Source organism: Lolium rigidum, chromosome 2 (genome assembly GCF_022539505.1).
Source record: "Lolium rigidum isolate FL_2022 chromosome 2, APGP_CSIRO_Lrig_0.1, whole genome shotgun sequence".
NCBI classification, from domain to species: Eukaryota; Viridiplantae; Streptophyta; class Magnoliopsida; order Poales; family Poaceae; genus Lolium; species Lolium rigidum.
Genome location: NC_061509.1, coordinates 277,974,758 through 277,982,464, shown reverse-complemented (window position 1 = coordinate 277,982,464; position 7,707 = coordinate 277,974,758).

Sequence of the window (7,707 nt, the reverse complement as noted above, 5' to 3'; positions counted from 1 at the left end):
ATGCTTAAAGCATTAAAAGAGGAGTCCATTATCTCGTTGTCTATGTTGTCCCGGTATGGATGTCTAAGTTGAGAATAATCAAAAGCGAGAAATCCAAATGCGAGCTTTCTCCTTAGACCTTTGTACAGAGCGGCATAGAGGTACCCCTTTGTGAAACTTGGTTAAAGCATATGTATTGCGGTGATAATCCAGGTAGTCCAAGCTAATTAGGACAAGGTGCGGGCACTATTGGTACACTATGCATGAGGCTTGCAACTTATAAGATATAATTTACATGATGCATATGCTTTATTACTACCGTTGACAAAATTGTTTCATGTTTTCAAAATCAAAGCTCTAGCACAAATATAGCAATCGATGCTTTTCCTCTATGAGGACCATTCTTTTACTTTCAATGTTGAGTCAGTTCACCTATTTCTATCCACCTCAAGAAGCAAACACTTGTGTGAACTGTGCATTGATTCCTACATACTTGCTTATTGCACTTATTATATTACTCTATGTTGACAATATCCATGAGATATACATGTTACAAGTTGAAAGCAACCGCTGAAACTTAATCTTCTTTTGTGTTGCTTCAATACCTTTACTTTGAATTATTACTTTATGAGTTAACTCTTATGCAAGACTTATTGATGCTTGTCTTGAAGTGATATTCATGAAAAGTCTTTGCTTTATGATTCACTTGTTTACTCATGTCATACACATTGTTTTGATCGCTGCATTCACTACATATGCTTTACAAATAGTATGATCAAGATTATGATGGCATGTCACTCCAGAAATTATCCGTGTTATCGTTTTACCTGCTCGGGACGAGCAGAACTAAGCTTGGGGATGCTGATACGTCTCCGACGTATCGATAATTTCTTATGTTCCATGCCACATTATTGATGTTATCTACATGTTTTATGCACACTTTATGTCATATTCGTGCATTTTCCGGAACTAACCTATTAACAAGATGCCGAAGTGCCGATTGTCTGTTTTCTGCTGTTTTTGGTTTCAGAAATCCTAGTAAGGAAATATTCTCGGAATTGGACGAAATCAAAGCCCGGGGGCCTATTTTTCCACGAAGCTTCCGGAAGTCCGAAGACGAGACGAAGAGGGGCCACGGGGTGGCCAAACCCTAGGGCGGCGCGGCCCCACCCCGGCCGCGCCGGCCTATGGTGTGGGCCCCCCGTGCCGCCTCTTGACTTGCCCTTCCGCCTACTTAAAGCCTCCGTGACGAAACCCCCGGTACCGAGAGCCACGATACGGAAAACCTTCCGGAGACGCCGTCGCCGCCGATCCCATCTCGGGGGATCCAGAGATCGCCTCCGGCACCCCTGCCGGAGAGGGGAATCATCCCCGGAGGACTCTACGCCGCCATGGTCGCCTCCGGTGTGATGTGTGAGTAGTCTACCCCTGGACTATGGGTCCATAGCAGTAGCTAGATGGTTGTCTTCTCCCCATTGTGCTATCATTGTCGGATCTTGTGAGCTGCCTAACATGATCAAGATCATCTATCCGTAATTCTATATGTTGCGTTTGTTGGGATCCGATGAATAGAGAATACTTGTTATGTTGATTATCAAAGTTATGCTTATGTGTTGTTTATGATCTTGCATGCTCTCCGTTACTAGTAGATGCTCCGGCCAAGTAGATGCTTGTAACTCCAAGAGGGAGTACTTATGCTCGATAGTGGGTTCATGCCTGCATTGACACCGGGACAGTGATAGAAAGTTCTAAGGTTGTGTTGTGCTGTTGCCACTAGGGATAAAACATTGATGCTATGTCTAAGGATGTAGTTGTTGATTACATTACGCACCATACTTAATGCAATTGTCTGTTGCTTGCAACTTAATATTGGAGGGGGTTCGGATGATAACCTGAAGGTGGACTTTTTAGGCATAGATGCAGTTGGATGGCGGTCTATGTACTTTGTCGTAATGCCCAATTAAATCTCACTATACTCATCATGATATGTATGTGCATTGTCATGCTCTCTTTATTTGTCAATTGCCCAACTGTAATTTGTTCACCCAACATGCTCGTTCGTCTTATGGGAGAGACACCTCTAGTGAGCTGTGGACCCCGGTCCAATTCTCTTTACTTGAAATACAATCTACTGCAATACTTGTTTTACTTGTTTTCTCTGCAAACAATCATCTTCCACACAATACGGTTAATCCTTTGTTACAGCAAGCCGGTGAGATTGACAACCTCACTTGTTTCGTTGGGGCAAAGTACTTTGGTTGTGTTGTGCGGGTTCCACGTTGGCGCCGGAATCCCTGGTGTTGCGCCGCACTACATCTCGCCGCCATCAACCTTCAACGTGCTTCTTGACTCCTACTGGTCCGATTAAACCTTGGTTTCTTACTGAGGGAAACTTGCCGCTGTGCGCATCACACCTTCCTCTTGGGGTTCCCAACGGACGCGTGTCGAACGAAAAGACAATACGTCAACCACGCGCATCAGGGTTCCCAACGAACGTGTGAGTTACACGCCATCAGTACACATTCATGTTCTTACCCGGGTATTTGGGCCCTGGGATTATCATCGACACAAACATGTTCTCTGATCTCATGCAGACGCCAAGGGGAGGTTCATGGGAATAACAAACACTGGCCAACACATGTATACTCGCAGCCGACATACCATATGGATTGAACCCATCGGTTGATATCGCAAGCCGCTACGCTGCTCGGGTCACCCGCTTTTAGTGGAAATTTCTTGACAAAGTTCTTCCATGCACTACCATCCAACGGATGTATCATCTTGTCGGTGTATCTGCTTCCTTCCACGGCCCACCTCATCTCGCTGGGCAGTATCCTCGGTCATGAAGAGCCGCTGGATCCTCGGTAGGACTGGAGGATAGCGGAGGATATTCTTGGCAATCGTGGTCTGCCTCTTCTGACCATCACCATTGCGGTCTACCTCAAAGTACCTAGAGGAATTGCATTTGATGCAATAATTTGTGTCAGCGTGCTCCTCTCTGAATAGCATGCATCCCTTTGGACAAGCGTGTATCTGCTGAGATGACATCTTAAGGTCACTGAGCAATTTGGTCGAATAGTAGAAGTTTTGCGGCAAGAGGTGCCCTTTCGGCAGAATGCTGCCTACGACGACCAGAAGTTCATCGAACCCATTTCTGCACAAGTTCCTATGGCACTTCAAGGCCATAAGGAGAGCGATGGCATCTAGTTGGGTAACCTCTGTATTTTCATGTAGGGGTTTCTGCGAAGCAAACCGAGCCTCATAATACTCCTTTGTGTTTTCCTCCGGGTCCTCACTTGTCTCCGCATCCTGAGGTGTCTCCACCTCTACATGAGGGCTTTCAGGCACATTACCATTAGCCAAGTTTTCTAAGCACCTATCAAAACCAGTGTCATATTCCCCCTAGGTTGAATCTGCCGCACCTCCTTCCTAGCACGTTTCTTTGCCTTTTCTCCATGGTAAGTCCAAATCTTGTAGGACGGTGTGAACCCAAACTTGATCAGGTGCATACTCATAGTTTCCTTGTCCTGTGCCTTTTGGTTAGCGCACTTACTACAAGGGCACCAAACTGTTATAGGTCTGCTAGGGATGGCAAACGCCCTATCCACAAACTGCCCGGTCTTTTCTCCCCATTCATCAGTATAGTTCCACTGACTGATTCTGTCATCGTACATCCAGCCACGATTTTCCATCCTCTAATCAGCAACAAAACAGACAAACATAGCATTTATATATCAAATAGGAAATAAATGCATCATATATTTATTTTTTTACGCGTGCATCAACCTGAAACTCTACTAGGTGGGCTCCTAGCAGCCGCCGGATCCGTAGATTGAGTACGTACTCCCAGCTCTACCCCGATCCGAGACAAAATTTCAGCAGCACCTCCCCGCTGCTCTCCCGATACACGTCTCAGCAAAAAGCCGAGAGGGGTGTGCATCCGGAGAACAACGGGGAGGAGCTACCGAAATCCTGTCTCGGATCAGGGTAGAGCAGGGAGAACGTACCCAACTACGCATCCGCTGGCTGTCCCGATAAATGCCGTAAGAGTTATGGTTCATAATATGGAAGACCACTAATGCATATTTATCCGCGTAACCCTTACGGTCGGGAAGAGACGCCTAGGTATCGCGACAGACTTGGTGATCTAGACAAAAAGAAAACCTAGGTACATGTAAAGGTGGGAGGAAGATTTATACCCTAGACGCGTGAGAGAATCGCCGAAGAAGATCTGGGACGCCGCCCCCCATCAAACACCCCTGCGACGTCACCCCCGTGTCCACCTCGAAGCATCACCTGCATAGCGAGAAAATAAAATAGTCATGCAAGTGAACACGAAATTCCCTAAATCATATACTACACTAAAATCATCTATACAATAAAATCATCTACACTAAAATCCTCTAAATTTATACATTAAAATCATCTAAATTTATGCACTAAATGCATCTAAATCATCGAAAATCCTATACTACCCTAAAATAATCTCAATCTATACACTAAAATCATCTAAAACCTACACTAAAATCATCTAAAACCTACACTACAATCTAACACTAGCTAACCATACCTTACATATTGCAAGGGCGTCGGAGGCAGAGGGCGGAGCAGCGGTGGAGGCCGGGCACGGGAGGCCGGGCGCAGGAGGCTGGGCGCGGGCGTGGTGGACGTCGACCGGAGCTGCTTGGCATGGGCAGCAGCGCAACAGTCGGTTGCAGCAGCAGCACCTCCTGCGCCCACGGGTAGAAGCGGCAGCAACATCCGGGGGAGAGGAGGCGAAGGCGGCGACTGCTTGCGAGGGGACAGGAGGGGCGGCAGCGACGGGCAGTAGCAGCCGACGGGGAAGGGGACAGCGGCGACGGGCAGAAGCAGCAGCAGCCGGGGGAGGGGAGGGGGCGACGGTGACTGCGTGCGAGGGGACACGAGGGGGCGGCGACGACGGCTGCATGGAGGGGGCGGCGACGACGGCTGCGTGGTGGCGCGGGCGGGGAGCAGTGGAGGGCTAGCGTGAGATCGAGATTGGGGGGCGCGTTTGTGTGGTCGTGGCCGACCAGGTGGGTTGCCTTATCGGCAACTGTGCCGTGCGAGCATCTTTGCCGTGCGGCAAAGGAGCTTTCCCGTGCGGCTTGGCCTTTGCCGTGTGCAAAGGCATCTTTGCCGTGCAGGCAAGTCTTTGCCATGCGCAAAGCTGCCTTTGCCGTGCGGCAGCATTCTTTGCCGTGCGCTTATGCACGGCAACGCTTTTTTCTCCATTTTAATTATTGTAGGCACAGGGATGGATGAACGGGCGCTGCATGGATGAGAGAACTCATGTAACAATCAAGGCAGGGCATTTGCAGATAATGATAAAGCGGTATCCAAGTACTAAATAACCATAGGCATGTGTTCCGTATATAGTCGTACGTGCTCGCAATGAGAAACTTGCACAACATCTTTTGTCCTACCAGCCCGGTGGCAGCCGGGCCTCTAGGGAATCTACTGGTAATTAAGGTACTCCTTTTAATAGAGCACCGGAGCAAAGCATTAACACTCCGTGAACACATGTGATCCTCACATCACAGCCTTCCCCTCCGGTTGTCCCAATTTCTGTCACTTTGGGGCCTCGGGTTCCGGACAGCAATATGTGTATACAACTTGCAGGTAAGATCATAAAACAATGAATATCATCATGAAACAATAACATGTTCAGATCTGAAATCATGGCACTCGGGCCCTAGTGACAAGCATTAAGCATAACAAGTTGCAACAATATCATAAAAGTACCAACTACGGATACTAGGCACCATGCCCTAACAATCTTATGACTATTACATGATCAATCTCATCCAATCCCTACCATCCCCTTCAGCCTACAGCGGGGGAATTACTCACACATGGATGGGGGAAGCATGGATGGTCGATGGAGAGGCGTCGATGGTGATGATGGCGATGATCTCCTCCAATTCCCCGTCCCGGCAGGGTGCCAGAACGGAGTTTCTGGTCCCGAGACGGAGTTTCGCGATGGCGGCGGAGTTATGGATGTCTTTTGGCAGATTGGTCGAACTCCCGTGCGTTTTTAGGTCGGAACCCTTAAGTAGTCCAGAGGGGAGCATCGGGGGCTGCCCGAGGCGTCACCACCATAGGGCGGCGCAGCCCAGGGGCCCACCCGCCGCCTTGTGGGGTGGGAGCCTCGTGGCCCCCCTCCGTCTCGTCTTCTGGCTCCGTCAATCTTCTGTGAAAATAGGCCCATTGCAATTATTCCCGGGGATTTTCCTGAAAATTAAGTTTCTGCACAAAAATAAGACACCAGGGCAATTCTGCTGAAAACAGCGTTAGTCCGTGTTAGTTGTATCCAAAATACACAAATTAGAGGCAAAACAATATCAAAAGTGTTCGGGAAAGTAGATACGTTTTGGACGTATCAACTCCCCCAAGCTTAGCTTATTGCTTGTCCTCAAGCAATTCAGTTAACAACTGAGTGCGATAAAAGAACTTTCACGAACACATTTGTTCATATGATGTAAATATTCTCATGATATGGACAAGTACTTAGGAAATTCATAATAAGATACATGCAAATAAAGTCATCTAATAGTTACGCCAATCAAGAAAAAGATACCAACAAACTAATAATAAGCATCATGAATCATGTCTATCAGCAGGATTGCAATGTTCATAGAAAGATATGATAAAGTGGTATCTCACTTGCCCGTATTTTTACAGCAAAACATAAATGCCCAGGCACCTCTGAATTTCATGGAGAGATTAGAAGTAAAGATTATCAAAGATAAAAGCATCAAAGTTATACCACAGCTAATAATATTTTGGGACAAGCATATTACACTAAGAATGACAATTATGCTCTCAAGAAGGTGCTCAAAGAAGGGATGGAGACTCAATGTAAAAGTAAAAGATTGACCCTTCGCAGAGGGAAGCAGGGATTAACATGTGCTAGAGCTTTTCATTTGTAAAACAGGAGTAAAATTATTTTGAGAGGTGTTTGTTGTTGTCAACGAATGATAGTGGGTACTCTAACTACCTCGTCAACCAGACTTTCAAGAGCGGATCCCATGAAGGACGTTATCTCTACCAGCAAGGTAAATCATCCCTCTTCTCTTTTGTTTACTGTTGCGGTCAGAAACCCACCGGCGAGCAACGACGGGCAACACAGTAGAGCCGGGAGGCTCCCAGAACTGCGGCTGGCCCTGGTCCCTCGAGCGACGGCCCGCGAAGCCTCGGCACGCACGTCCGATGCTGGTGCAAGGGCGTGCCACCTGACCTATGCCTGGTCAGGAAGGTGATGGATTTGTTTTGCTTAGTTTCCTGCATGGCATACACGTAAACATTAAATACGAGCCTCGATCGGCTCTCGGAGTTGTCATGTGAATCGGCTCAAGGAGCCGATCCACCCATGATTCGTATGAGGTCTACGATCACATGGTGGTCCTGCTTGATCAATATAAAGCTAAAACGACCTACGACGATTTAGGGTTTTCACCACATAGTCGGAACATCCTACGCGTGATTGAGCCTGGCAGCCACGCACGGTGATAATAAACCAACCCTAGACAAGGCCTAAAAACCAACATGAAGTTGATCCCCGGAACATCTTATCTAGGTTTAGCAAACTACACCCTACGTGCTACTGGATCCTTCAACCCGTTTGCAAGGCCTAACTATGCAGATATTAAACTAATCCTTGAAGAACTAGGAGCAATCATAACGGATCGGATCTACTAAACAATGATC